The sequence below is a fragment of the Anopheles ziemanni genome, assembly GCF_943734765.1.
Source record: "Anopheles ziemanni chromosome X unlocalized genomic scaffold, idAnoZiCoDA_A2_x.2 X_unloc_9, whole genome shotgun sequence".
In the NCBI taxonomy this organism is placed as follows: Eukaryota; Metazoa; Arthropoda; class Insecta; order Diptera; family Culicidae; genus Anopheles; species Anopheles ziemanni.
The window spans coordinates 77465-92500 of NW_026689861.1; the positions used below are offsets into that span (position 1 = coordinate 77465).

Below are 15036 nucleotides of genomic sequence, written 5' to 3' on the forward strand. Positions count from 1 at the left end.
TAAAATACCGAGCAGGCGGTAAGAGATAGAGACTTGGTGTAGAACAATTATATGTTGGGCATGTTATAACCTATATTTGGCCCGAACATAGTGACGAGATCGGTGGTACCCAAAAGGGTGGTACAGGTGTTAGATGGTTTTCCCAGAGCATAAGCTCCACATGATATGGAAAACGGGAAACATCATAACTTCGGCTGTATGGCATGGAATGGAACGAACAAGGTATCGATGGAAAGAGAAAAGGTAGCGCTCACTATAATTTCTACCAAGCAAAGCGCTAGCATGTGACCGTTCGGGTGTTATTGTGAGTCAAAGTCAGAAATTGTTACCACGAGAGGCGAAAATCCGACTAAGTCCATGAATACCGGGCTGGTGGTAAGAGATACGGCTTGGCCGTAGAACATTTATAAGTTGGCCAATACAAGACCTAAGTTTCGTCCATAGACGACAAGAAGATCGAAGATACGTGAAGGTGAGATATGGGCGTCCCAAAGTGGGCCTTTGAAAAAGTGACAAACTTCCCTTATAACAGCATACACCAAATATCTCTGGCTCTATGGCACCGAATAAGAAGTTGAGCTCAGCGATAGAAAGGTGATAGTCAGCGCTAAATATCATACGAACAGAGTGAAGCGCTAAAGGGAAAGGATCTTGGTGATATAAGGTGACAAAGTCGAGAAAAGTTGCCTCAAAATCATGAAAAATGTGAAAAATTGGCTAAGTCCCGGGTGCCTTAAGGGCAGGTTGATCGAATGTACCGAGCTGGCGGTACGAGATAGAGACTTGGTGTAGAACAATTATATGTTTGGCATGGCAAGACCTACATTTGGTCAATACAAAGTGAGAAGATCAAAGAAACCCGTAAGGGTGATATTGGTGTCCAAAGGTAAAAAGCACTAAGTCTTGGGAAACTTATATGAAGAAAAAGGACCCTGATGGGTCATATAGGATGGATCGAAAAATCGGCTAAGTCCCAAAATGGGGATGTCAGAACTACACTCAAAGGTTACCACACCAAGCAAGGCAAACTTATATGAAGGCAAGGACCCTGATGGGTCATATGGTATGGATCGAAAAATCGGCTAAGTCCCAAAATGGGGATGTCAGAACTACACTCAAAGGTTACCACACCAAGCAAGGCAAACTTATATGAAGCAAAGGACCCTGATGGGTCATATGGTATTTTACGAAAAATCGGCTAAGTCCCAAAATGATGATGTCAGAACTACACTAAAAGGTTACCACACCAAGCAAGGCAAACTTATATGAAGGCAAGGACCCTGATGGGTCATATGGTATTTTACGAAAAATCGGCTAAGTCCCAAAATGGGGATGTCAGAACTACACTAAAATGTTACCACACCAAGCAAGGCAAACTTATATGAAGGCAAGGACCCTGATGGGTCATATGGTATTTTACGAAAAATCGGCTAAGTCCCAAAATGATGATGTCAGAACTACACTAAAAGGTTACCACACCAAGCAAGGCAAACTTATATGAAGGCAAGGACCCTGATGGGTCATATGGTATTTTACGAAAAATCGGCTAAGTCCCAAAATGGGGATGTCAGAACTACACTCATGTGTTACCACACCAAGCAAGGCAAACTTATATGAAGGAAAGGACCCTGATGGGTCATATGGTATTTTACGAAAAATCGGCTAAGTCCCAAAATGATGATGTCAGAACTACACTAAAAGGTTACCACACCAAGCAAGGCAAACTTATATGAAGGCAAGGACCCTGATGGGTCATATGGTATTTTACGAAAAATCGGCTAAGTCCCAAAATGAGGATGTCAGAACTACACTCATGTGTTACCACACCAAGCAAGGAAAACTTATATGAAGCAAAGGACCCTGATGGGTCATAAGGTATTTTACGAAAAATCGGCTAAGTCCCAAAATGGGGATGTCAGAACTACACTCAAATGTTACCACACCAAGCAAGGCAAACTTATATGAAGGCAAGGACCCTGATGGGTCATATGGTATTTTACGAAAAATCGGCTAAGTCCCAAAATGAGGATGTCAGAACTACACTCATGTGTTACCACACCAAGCAAGGCAAACTTATATGAAGCAAAGGACCCTGATGGGTCATATGGTATTTTACGAAAAATCGGCTAAGTCCCAAAATGGGGATGTCAGAACTACACTCAAATGTTACCACACCAAGCAAGGCAAACTTATATGAAGCAAAGGACCCTGATGGGTCATATGGTATTTTACGAAAAATCGGCTAAGTCCCAAAATGGGGATGTCAGAACTACACTCAAATGTTACCACATCAAGCAAGGCAAACTTATATGAAGGCAAGGACCCTGATGGGTCATATGGTATTTTAAGAAAAATCGGCTAAGTCCCAAAATGAGGATGTCAGAACTACACTCATGTGTTACCACACCAAGCAAGGCAAACTTATATGAAGCAAAGGACCCTGATGGGTCATAAGGTATTTTACGAAAAATCGGCTAAGTCCCAAAATGGGGATGTCAGAACTACACTCAAATGTTACCACACCAAGCAAGGCAAACTTATATGAAGGCAAGGACCCTGATGGGTCATATGGTATTTTACGAAAAATCGGCTAAGTCCCAAAATGAGGATGTCAGAACTACACTCATGTGTTACCACACCAAGCAAGGCAAACTTATATGAAGCAAAGGACCCTGATGGGTCATATGGTATTTTACGAAAAATCGGCTAAGTCCCAAAATGGGGATGTCAGAACTACACTCAAATGTTACCACACCAAGCAAGGCAAACTTATATGAAGCAAAGGACCCTGATGGGTCATATGGTATTTTACGAAAAATCGGCTAAGTCCCAAAATGAGGATGTCAGAACTACACTAAAAAGTTACCACACCAAGCAAGGCAAAGTACCTAGGTGAACCCTAGGAAGAAACACGGACCAAGTCAGATGGCCTACGTCAAGAGTACAAGTGACCTAGGCAAAGTTGTATGACGGTGAGGACCCTGAAAAATCTGGTTAGTGTAGTTTAGACAGGGTAGGTTTTTGGGTCGGCTGAACCTCCTTATTTTGGGTTTTGACCTCCTCAAGAAGCTACACCTAGGCAAACTGCCTAGGGTGAAAGTGCGAAGACCAATCGAATAGTAAGACAAGTTTTGACCGATCGCCCTAGGCAAGCTTGTATGAAGAAAGGGACCCTATGGGTCATATGGAAATATACGAAAAATCGGCTAAGTCCCAAAATTGGGATGTCAGAACTACACTAAAAAGTTACCACAGCAAGCAAGGCAAAGTACCTAGGTGAACCCTAGGAAGAAACACGGACCAAGTCAGATGGCCTAAGTCAAGAGTACAAGTGACCTAGGCAAAGTTGTATGACGGTGAGGACCCTGAAAAATCGGGTTAGTGTAGTTCAGACAGGGGAGGTTTCTGGGTCGGCTGAACCTCCTTATTTCGGGTTTTGGCCTCCTCAAGAAGACAGACCTAGGCGAACTGCCTAGGGTGAAAGTGCGAAGACCAATCGAATAGTAAGACAAGTTTTGACCGATCGCCCTAGGCAAGCTTGTATGAAGAAAGGGACCCTATGGGTCATATGGAAATACATGAAAAATCGGCTAAGTCCCAAAATTGGGATGTCTGAACTACACTAAAAAGTTACCACATCAAGCAAGGCAAAGTACCTAGGTGAACCCTAGGAAGAAACACGGACCAAGTCGGATGGCCTAAGTCAAGAGTACAAGTGACCTAGGCAAAGTTGTATGGCGCTGAGGACCCTGAAAAATCGGGTTAGTGTAGTTCAGACAGGGGAGGTTTCTGGGTCGGCTGAACCTCCTTATTTCGGGTTTTGGCCTCCTCAAGAAGACAGACCTAGGCGAACTGCCTAGGGTGAAAGTGCGAAGACCAATCGAATAGTAAGACAAGTTTTGACCGATCGCCCTAGGCAAGCTTGTATGAAGAAAGGGACCCTATGGGTCATATGGAAATACATGAAAAATCGGCTAAGTCCCAAAATTGGGATGTCTGAACTACACTAAAAAGTTACCACATCAAGCAAGGCAAAGTACCTAGGTGAACCCTAGGAAGAAACACGGACCAAGTCGGATGGCCTAAGTCAAGAGTACAAGTGACCTCGGCAAAGTTGTATGGCGCTGAGGACCCTGAAAAATCGGGTTAGTGTAGTTCAGACAGGGGAGGTTTCTGGGTCGGCCGAACCTCCTTATTTCGGGTTTTGGCCTCCTCAAGAAGACAGACCTAGGCGAACTGCCTAGGGTGAAAGTGCGAAGACCAATCGAATAGTAAGACAAGTTTTGACCGATCGCCCTAGGCAAGCTTGTATGAAGAAAGGGACCCTATGGGTCATATGGAAATACATGAAAAATCGGCTAAGTCCCAAAATTGGGATGTCTGAACTACACTAAAAAGTTACCACATCAAGCAAGGCAAAGTACCTAGGTGAACCCTAGGAAGAAACACGGACCAAGTCGGATGGCCTAAGTCAAGAGTACAAGTGACCTAGGCAAAGTTGTATGGCGCTGAGGACCCTGAAAAATCGGGTTAGTGTAGTTCAGACAGGGGAGGTTTCAGGGTCGGCCGAACCTCCTTATTTCGGGTTTTGGCCTCCTCAAGAAGACAGACCTAGGCAAACTGCCTAGGGTGAAAGTGCGAAGACCAATCGAATAGTAAGACAAGTTTTGACCGATCGCCCTAGGCAAGCTTGTATGAAGAAAGGGACCCTATGGGTCATATGGAAATATACGAAAAATCGGCTAAGTCCCAAAATTGGGATGTCAGAACTACACTAAAAAGTTACCACATCAAGCAAGGCAAAGTACCTAGGTGAACCCTAGGAAGAAACACGGACCAAGTCAGATGGCCTAAGTCAAGAGTATAAGTGACCTAGGGAAAGTTGTATGACGGTGAGGACCCTGAAAAATCGGGTTAGTGTAGTTAAGACAGGGGAGGTTTCAGGGTCGGCCAGACCTCCTTATTTCGGATTTTGGCCTCCTCAAGAAGACAGACCTAGGCGAATTGCCTAGGGTGAAACTGCGAAGACCAATCGAATAGTAAGACAAGTTTTGACCGATCGCCCTAGGCAAGCTTGTATGAAGAAAGGGACCCTATGGGTCATATGGAAATATACGAAAAATCGGCTAAGTCCCAAAATTGGGATGTCAGAACTACACTATAAAGTTACCACATTAGCAAGGCAGACTTGTATGAAGAACGGGACCCTGGTGAAAGTAGCAAATATCCCAAACCGAACATGAATATTATACACACAAGAGTACGAACATAAAGGAACACGGACCAAGCGTACCGAGAGAATCGGTACTATAGAACCCTCGTGGTTCTACACAAAGACTTTATGTTAGGGGTTCAAGCCCCATAGTACTCAAACGGTGACAGTAGCAAATATCCCAAAACGAACGTGAATCTTATTCACAAGAGTACGAACATAAAGGAACACGGACCAAGCGTACCGAGAGAATCGGTACTATAGAGCCCTCGTGGTTCTACACAAAGACTTTATGTTCGGGGTTCACACCCCAAATCGAACGTGGAATTTACTTTCTGATGGTCATGCGGTCGTCCAAAGGGGTCTAGTATCCTGGGATGACAAGCATCACGGGCACAGCTCGTATCAAAACAGTCGAAGAGGCCCGCGAAAGCTTGCTTTCCATGGCTATGCGATGCACAAATTGAGTTTACTCACCGTAGTATAAAACGAACGAACCGAACCTATCCGAGTAGGGATAATGGGCGCAGTAACATACTTCTGTGACCCAGCGAGAGTTGAACGAGGTGACATGAACTGTCAGTGGCTTATATCAGATGGGATACATACATGAGATTGCTTTCAAATCTACACTCGAAAACCTAACCAAGTAAAAGCGAACGTGGGGAGGATTCGAAACCGGTAACGAAATCTTAAGCTGGAAAGAGTCATCACTATGGATACATATTATGCGAAACCAATCAAGTGCTCAGTACTGATCCAAAACCTAAGAGCACTAGTGAACACCTTATTCTCACCCTAGTTCACATCCAAGTGATCGACCACGTGTGTGAAGCAAAGACCAATCGAATTCCTCAATGGACTGAACACTATGAACAAATGGCCAAAAACGTTATAACTATCCAAACATCCTACTATCTAGCGAAAGTCATCACGATGGAACCATACAATGATCTTAACCTATAGCGCTCACCTATTCCTACCCAGAGTGCAAGTGAACATATTGCTCACCCTAACCAGTTCACATCCACGTGATCGACTAACATACCGAAGTTACCACAAGTCAAAGTTATACGTTTACAAGCGCAAGACCAATCGAAAACCCCGAAAGCAATCTCGACCCAAAATGTATTATCCGTGAGTGTAGTCGAGTCTCGTACTCGTCATCTGTAATCGTCGGATAGAATATCCAGTACACGGTTGTCTTTCCAAATGAAATCTACATACAGAACTCGCTCTTGGCAAATGGGTGGCATTGGCGCAATCAGGAGCGAGTTCCCGTCCGGGTGCCAAGTGATTGGCAAATGTCTGGGGGAAAGCAACCATATATTGATTTGTCTGTTAGTGTACTGGGTGTTTGAGGTATGTAGTATCCACGCTTGGTTGGGTGTGTCAGAGGACCATGGATGCGTTCACAACCCCAATTGGGGTACATCGGGAATGATTTTGTGGAACCGATGTGCCCGGCACACACTAAGTTTTGTTGCAAGTTAATAGTGTGCCATGTCCGGGGGGGTTGTGATTAAACTCTGGTGAATTGCGTACTGTGGTGATTGGGGTATGAAAGCCCCGCAGTTGCAATGATCGGACGCGCCTAGCGTGTCCTTTAGTTGATGGTAGGGAAATGAAGGCCCTTGTCAGCTCACCTAAGTATTCATGGAAGTTTGGCATAAGGTCGCTGTGGTAGGGGTATGAAGGCCCCGTCAGCGCATGCACAATCGGGCGCACGTGCGCTTAGCGGAGTCGAATGCCGCTCAAGTGCCTGTCCGGTGCATCGGGTGTGTGTGATACGAGGGCAATGAGGTTCGCACGGGGGCTCGCCTCCCGTGTGCTACCGGACTTGACAACATATAGAACGTGGTGTTTGCTCCTCCGGGTGCAATGGGACAATGAACATTCGAACGCAAAGTCGGAATTCTGGTTGATCCTACCAGTAATATACGCTCGTCTCAAAGGTTAAGCCATGCATGTCTAAGTACAAACAGATTTAATGTGAAACCGCATAAGGCTCAGTATAACAGCTATAATTTACGAGATCATCAACCTAGTTACTTGGATAACTGTGGAAAATCTAGAGCTAATACATGCAACATGCCAGGACCCTCGCGGGAACTGGTGCACTTATTAGTCAAACCAATCGCGGGTTCTCCGTGTCATTGAGTTGAAGTCTGGATAATGATGCTGATCGTATGGTCTCGTACCGACGACAGATCTCGCAAATATCTGCCCTATCAACTATGGATGGTAGTATAGAGGACTACCATGGTTGCAACGGGTAACGGGGAATCAGGGTTCGATTCCGGAGAGGGAGCCTGAGAAATGGCTACCACATCCAAGGAAGGCAGCAGGCGCGTAAATTACCCAATCCCGGGACGGGGAGGTAGTGACGAGAAATAACAATATGAAACTCTTTAATGATGTTTCATAATTGGAATGAGTAGAGCATAAATCCTTCTACGAGGATCAAGTGGAGGGCAAGTCTGGTGCCAGCAGCCGCGGTAATTCCAGCTCCACTAGCGTATATTAAAATTGTTGCGGTTAAAACGTTCGAAGTTGATACTTGTCCAACACAGTCCGGCTCCGCCGACCCGGTCAACCCGTGGTCGGTGGGCCAAGTCGGAATCTGGTTGCGACTCAATGGTGTGGTAGGGCACCAAGTCTGTGTCATGGTGTGCCCTTCAACGGGTGCAAGTGTAACATAGAGCTCGACCGCTCACGTTTACCTTGAACAAATTAGAGTGCTTAAAGCAGGGTGCCCAAACGCCCTAGAATAATCTTGCATGGAATAATGGAATACGACCTTGGTCTAATCTTTCATTGGTTTGTACTCAGACCGGAGGTAATGATTAACAGAAGTAGTTGGGGACACTAGTATTACGGCGCGAGAGGTGAAATTCGTAGACCGTCGTAAGACTAACTAAAGCGAAGGCATTTGTCAAGGATGCTTTCTTTAATCAAGAACGAAAGTTAGAGGATCGAAGGCGATTAGATACCGCCCTAGTTCTAACCGTAAACGATGCCAACTAGCAATTGGGAGACGCTACAACCAGGTGCTCTCAGTAGCTTCCGGGAAACCAAAGTCAGGTTCCGGGGGAAGTATGGTTGCAAAGTTGAAACTTAAAGGAATTGACGGAAGGGCACCACAATGAAATGGAGCTTGCGGTTCAATTTGACTCAACACGGGAAAACTTACCAGGTCCGAACTTATGGAGGTGAGACAGATTAATAGCTCTTTCTCAAATTTAAGGGTAGTGGTGCATGGCCGTTCTTAGTTCGTGGATTGATTTGTCTGGTTAATTCCGATAACGAACGTGACTCACATATGCTAACTAGAACGCAGTCAGCGTTAATGCGTCGATGCCGATTGGAACGGGTTAGGACCTTTCGGTGGAGTATGACCTGACACCTTCGCTGTTCGTGTGCGCAAGTGCACTTACGGTACGCTGCTTAGCAGGACAATTTGTGTTTAGCAAAATGAGATCGAGCGATAACAGGTCCGTGATGCCCTTAGATGTTCTGGGCTACACGCGTGCTACAATGTGGGTAGCAGCGTGTCTCCTATTCCGAGAGGAACGGGAAATCACTCAAATACTCACTTAGTAGGGATTATGGATTGCAATGGTCCATATGAACTCGGAACTTCTAGTAAGTGCTGGTCATCAGCCAGCGTTGAATACGTCCCTGCCCTTTGTACACACCGCCCGTCGCTACTACCGATGGATTATTTAGTGAGGTCTTTGGAGATGATCGTTCGCTGGATCCTCGTGAACCGCGTCTGCTTTATCGAAGTTGACCGAACTTGATGATTTAGAGGAAGTAAAAGTCGTAACAAGGTTTCCGTAGGTGAACCTGCGGAAGGATCATTAGTGGCCAAGTGATCCTTCCAGAAGTCCGAACCTGCGGGTTGAGACTTCGGCACAAGTTGCCATATGATAATTGACGAAACACTATAGAAGTCCGAACCTGCGGGTTGAGACTTCGGCACAAGTTGCCATATGAACATTGACGAAACACTATGAAGTCCGAACCTGCGGGTTGAGACTTAGGCACAAGTTGCCTTATACATGACTTCGAACAAATACACAAGTCCGAACCTGCGGGTTGAGACTTAGGCACAAGTTGCCTTATACATGACTTCGAACAAATACACAAGTCCGAACCTGCGGGTTGAGACTTAGGCACAAGTTGCCATATGAAAGTTGACGAAACACTAACAAGTCCGAACCTGCGGGTTGAGACTTAGGCACACGTTGCCTTATACATGACTTCGAACAAATACACAAGTCCGAACCTGCGGGTTGAGACTTAGGCACAAGTTGCCTTATACATACATTGGCCAAATAAACAGAAGTCCGAACCTGCGGGTTGAGACTTAGGCACAAGTTGCCATATTATATTCGATCAAACACTAAGTAGTCCGAACCTGCGGGTTGAGACTCAAGACCGTAACAAGATGTCACTATACAAGTCCGAACCTAAGGGTTGAGACTTAATGCGATCTAGATACCAAGTTGACATCCAATACCTGTTGAGCAAAACCAAAGATTCCCTGTTCTCGAATGATTACACTATATAACAGGGAATCATGAAGAAATCAAGCAAGCGTGAAACAAAGTCATCACTTGGGCATGCTCGATAGCCAACCACATGACCTTAACCTAAGAGAGCATGCAAACCACATGATACCTATAAACGATTAACCCGCCCTAGTTCAATCGTTCACCAAGTGATGACTTCAGTATGGCTAAGAGAAAAACTTTTAAATGGGAAAAACTCTAAGTCCGAACCTCCGGGTTGAGACTTCCGCGTCGGAGGTGGGCGCACCTCCTATCCGAAAGATGATGAATCAGGGGTGTTCGGTCAGCAATGGTCGGATTCCCCGTCGTAGTCCAACTATGACAATCAAAGTCAAGACCTCCGGGTTGAGACTTTCCGCGAGTACAAGCATAAAGGAACACGGACCAAGCCGTACCGAGAGAATCGGTACTAGAGCCCTCGTGGTTCTACATTGAGAGAGCCCTCGTGGTTCTCATTAGGGGCTTTATGCAAGTCGTACTCAATACTGTGGTGTGAAGTATAAAGTATAGTCTTCGCCTGGTCCACGCTGCTTCGGCGGTCCTGGGTAAGATAGTTCATTCTAGCTTGCCCTATAGTGGAATGAGGACACTTAATGCTTCGTCTTTTAGCGGCGGCTAGACTCCTCCTCACGGGGAACGAGTTGACGCACACAGCGGCGGCTTACGCACTATGGCAATCATGGATGCCTGAAGATTCCGTGAAGTTCTCCCCTGGTCCACGCTGCCTCGGCAGTCCTGGGTAAAATGGAATATTTCCAGCTTGCCCTATAGTGGAAGAGGACTATCCAACAATATAAAGTCAAGACCTCCGGGTTGAGACTTTCCGCGTCGGTGGTGTCGCGCACCGCCTATCCGAAAGATGGTGTAACAGGGGTGTTCGATCAGCAATGGTCGGATGCCCCGTCATAGTCCAACTATGACAACCAAAGTCAAGACCTCCGGGTTGAGACTTTCCGCGTCCGGAGGTACGCGTACCGCCTACCCGAAAGATGGTGTGCTTCTGGGGTATTCGATGAGTCGGATACCCCGTCGTAGTCCAACTATGACAATCAAAGTCAAGACCTCCGGGTTGAGACTTCCGCGTCCGGAGGTACGCGTACCGCCTACCCGAAAGATGGTGTGCTTCTGGGGTATTCGATGAGTCGGATACCCCGTCGTAGTCCAACTATGACAATCAAAGTCAAGACCTCCGGGTTGAGACTTCCGCGTCCGGAGGTACGCGTACCGCCTACCCGAAAGATGGTGTGCTTCTGGGGTATTCGATGAGTCGGATACCCCGTCGTAGTCCAACTATGACAATCAAAGTCAAGACCTCCGGGTTGAGACTTCCGCGTCCGGAGGTACGCGTACCGCCTACCCGAAAGATGGTGAATCAGGGGTGTTCGATCAGCAATGGTCGGATGCCCCGTCGTAGTCCAACTATGACAATCAAAGTCAAGACCTCCGGGTTGAGACTTTCTAAGAGTACAAGCATAAAGGAACACGGACCAAGCCGTACCGAGAGAATCGGTACTAGAGCCCTCGTGGTTCTACATTGAGAGAGCCCTCGTGGTTCTCATTAGGGGCTTTATGCAAGTCGTACTCAATACTGTGGTGTGAAGTATAAAGTATAGAGTCCTCCACTGGTCCACGCTGCTCCGGCGGTCCTGGGTAAGATAGTTCATTCTAGCTTGCCCTATGTGGAAGAGGACTCAATACCCTACCTGTTGAGCTTGAAACAAAGTCATCACTTGGGCATGCTCATATTGCCATACAATATTCCATTATCTACTAATGAGCATGCAGCTATATGATTATAACCTGTAAACGATTACCCCGCCGTAGTTCAGCGCTTCAACCAAGTGATGACTTCAGTATGGCTAGTGTGTGAAGTATAAAGTATAGTCCTCCCCTGGTCCACACTGCTTCGGCGGTCCTGGGTAAGATAGTTAGTTCTAGCTTGCCCTATGTGGAAGAGGACACCATACTTAATACTGTGGTGTAATGAACAAAGTATAGTCCTCCACTGGTCCACGCTGCTTTGCAGTCCTGGGTAAGATAGTTAATTCTAGCTTGCCCTATGTGGAAGAGGGCATACAAGACAAAGTATAGTTCTCCCCTGGTCCACGCTGCTCCGGCGGTCCTGGGTAAGATAGTTAATTCTAGCTTGCCCTATGTGGAAGAGGACATAATACTCTACCTGTTGAGCTTTAAACAAAGTCATCACTTGGGCATGCTCTATAGCCAACCACATGACATTAACCTAAGAGAGCATGCAGCGTATTATCCCAATGCAAAGTAAACGATAGACTCGCCCTAGTTCAGTGCTTCAACCAAGTGATGACTTCAATATGGCTAGTGTGTGAAGTATAAAGTATAGTCCTCCCCTGGTCCACACTGCTTCGGCGGTCCTGGGTAAGATAGTTAGTTCTAGCTTGCCCTATGTGGAAGAGGACACCATACTTAATACTGTGGTGTAATGAACAAAGTATAGTCCTCCACTGGTCCACGCTGCTCCGGCGGTCCTGGGTAAGATAGTTCATTCTAGCTTGCCCTATGTGGAAGAGGGCATACATGAACCAAGAACGAAGGTTATGATCGAGGAATGATTCGACAACTAACCGATGGTATGAAATGTGAAGAATTCAAGCAAGCACACAATCAAGTCATCACTTGGGCATGCTCGATAGCCAACCTCATGACATTAACCTAGTAGAGCATGCGAAAACCAATATATATGTAAACGATGCCCCTCCCTAGTTCAGCGCTTCAACCAAGTGATGACTTCAGAATGGCTAAATCAAATCGGTTCAAAACATACCATCGGTACCCTATTGAAACACACAAGTCGATATCAAACCTCATGATTGTGTAGTCCTCCACTGGTCCACACTGCTCCGGCGGTCCTGGGTAAGATAGTTCATTCTAGCTTGCCCTATGTGGAAGAGGGCACATTACTCAATACTGTGGTGTTATGAACAAAGTATAGTCCTCCACTGGTCCACGCTGCTTCGGCGGTCCTGGGTAAGATAGTTAATTCTAGCTTGCCCTATGTGGAAGAGGGCATACAAGACAAAGTATAGTTCTCCCCTGGTCCACGCTGCTTCGGCGGTCCTGGGTAAGATAGTTAATTCTAGCTTGCCCTATGTGGAAGAGAGCATACATGAACCAAGAACGAAGGTTATGATCGAGGAATGATTCGACAACTAACCGATGGTATGAAATGTGAAGAATTCAAGCAAGCACACAATCAAGTCATCACTTGGGCATGCTCGATAGCCAACCTCATGACATTAACCTAGTAGAGCATGCGAAAACCAATATATATGTAAACGATGCCTCCCTAGTTCAGCGCTTCAACCAAGTGATGACTTCAGAATGGCTAAATCAAATCGGTTCAAACCATACCATCGGTATCCTATTGAAACACACAAGTCGATATCAAACCTCATGATTGTGTAGTCCTCCACTGGTCCACGCCGCTTCGGCCGTCCTGGGTAAAATGGAACATTCCAGCTTGCCCTATGTGGAAGAGGGCACATTACTCAATACTGCGGTGTGAAGTATAAAGTTCAGTTCTCCCCTGGTCCACGCTGCTTCGGCGGTCCTGGGTAAGATAGTTCATTCTAGCTTGCCCTATGTGGAAGAGGACACTTCATACTTCGTCTCTAAGCGGCGGCTTGACTCCTCCCTACGGGGAACGGGTTTACGCGCACAGCGGCGGCTTACGCACTATGGCAGTCATGGATGCCTTACGTTTCTATGAAAAGTGTGTTCCTCCCCTGGTCCACGCTGCTTCGGCAGTCCTGGGTAAGATAGTTAGTTCTAGCTTGCCCTATGTGGAAGAGGACACGTAGACTTACTGTGGTGTGAAGTATAAAGTTCAGTTCTCCCCTGGTCCACGCCGCTTCGGCCGTCCTGGGTAAAATGGATTCATCCAGCTTGCCCTATGTGGAATGAGGACACTTTATGCTTCGTCTCTAAGCGGCGGCTTGCTCCTCCCTACGGGGAATGGGTATACGCGCACAGCGGCGGCTTACGTTATGGCAGTCATGGATGCCTTACGTTTCCATGAAAAGTGTGTTCCTCCCCTGGTCCACGCTGCTTCGGCAGTCCTGAGTAAGATAGTTAGTTCTAGCTTGCCCTATGTGGAAGAGGACACGTAGACTTACTGTGGTGTGAAGTATAAGGTTCAGTTCTCCCCTGGTCCACGCCGCTTCGGCCGTCCTGGGTAAAATGGATTCATCCAGCTTGCCCTATGTGGAATGAGGACACTTTATGCTTCGTCTCTAAGCGGCGGCTTGCTCCTCCCTACGGGGAACGGGTATACGCGCACAGCGGCGGCTTACGCAAGTTAGTCACCCTCGGCAGTGGATCACTCGGCTCATGGATCGATGAAGACCGCAGCTAACTGCGCGTCATAATGTGAACTGCAGGACACATGAACATTGATAAGTTGAACGCATATTGCACGTCGTGGGAACCTACCATGATGTACAGATGACTGAGCGCTTATATTTGAGAAATGTATCGCATACATTTAACTACGCCGTGACACCCGTCACGAGACGTGCACCATGATGTTAACTAGGGTCGCGACGACCCGCTAGCATTAAAGAACCCGTGGTTTACAATATACTGGCATTGGAATTCGAAGTATTTAGAGCGTCCGTGTTCCCGCGTGAGGCGGAAGTACGAGGAGAAGGCGTGCTTGTGGTGTCTGTGGTGGTGTTTACTGATGTCTAGCTTCAGCTTATTTATTTATTTAAATAGAAGCGAAGATGTCAAAGTAGCGTCGAAGCAGCAGCGGTAGCACAAATGATTCAAGTATGGAAGTTGACCAAAGGAACACAAACAAACTAGCGTATGGGCAATGGAAGGTATCAGTGAGTTAAACCACACGCGGGCTAACAGCCCGTTAACCGAGTCCAACGGTACATATTGGACATTGAAACAAAGTAGTCGCAAGCCAGATGTGACGATAACAACCGCAAGGTACATAAGCCTCAGTTCATGTGTGACAACCCCCTGAATTTAAGCATATTAATAAGGGGAGGAAAAGAAACCAACCGGGATTCCCTGAGTAGCTGCGAGCGAAACGGGAGAAGCTCAGCACGTAGGGGTGGCGGCCTGTCCGTCTATCCGATTCCGTGTACTGGTGCGTCTCACTATCCATCATCTTAGCGCTTTTCAAGTCCAACTTGAATGTGGCTCAGAACCCATAGAGGGTGATAGGCCCGTAGAACAGCGCCCGTTGGATGATGGACC

The 15036-nt window shown here is 46.6% G+C and overlaps 2 non-coding genes across 2 annotated transcripts in view; both read left to right on the top strand.

Annotated features, from left to right (window-relative positions):
- The first annotated feature begins 14127 nt into the window (after positions 1-14127).
- Positions 14128-14282, top strand: LOC131292704 (5.8S ribosomal RNA). Its single transcript, XR_009190314.1, has one exon. It is a non-coding gene; the product is annotated as a 5.8S ribosomal RNA (ribosomal RNA).
- Positions 14283-14769: 487 nt separating this feature from the next.
- Positions 14770-15036, top strand: part of LOC131292706 (large subunit ribosomal RNA) — a 4091-nt gene continuing 3824 nt past the window's right edge. Inside the window, exon 1 of the ribosomal RNA XR_009190316.1 lies at positions 14770-15036. This exon is cut by the window's right edge and continues 3824 nt beyond it. This is a non-coding gene — a ribosomal RNA (large subunit ribosomal RNA).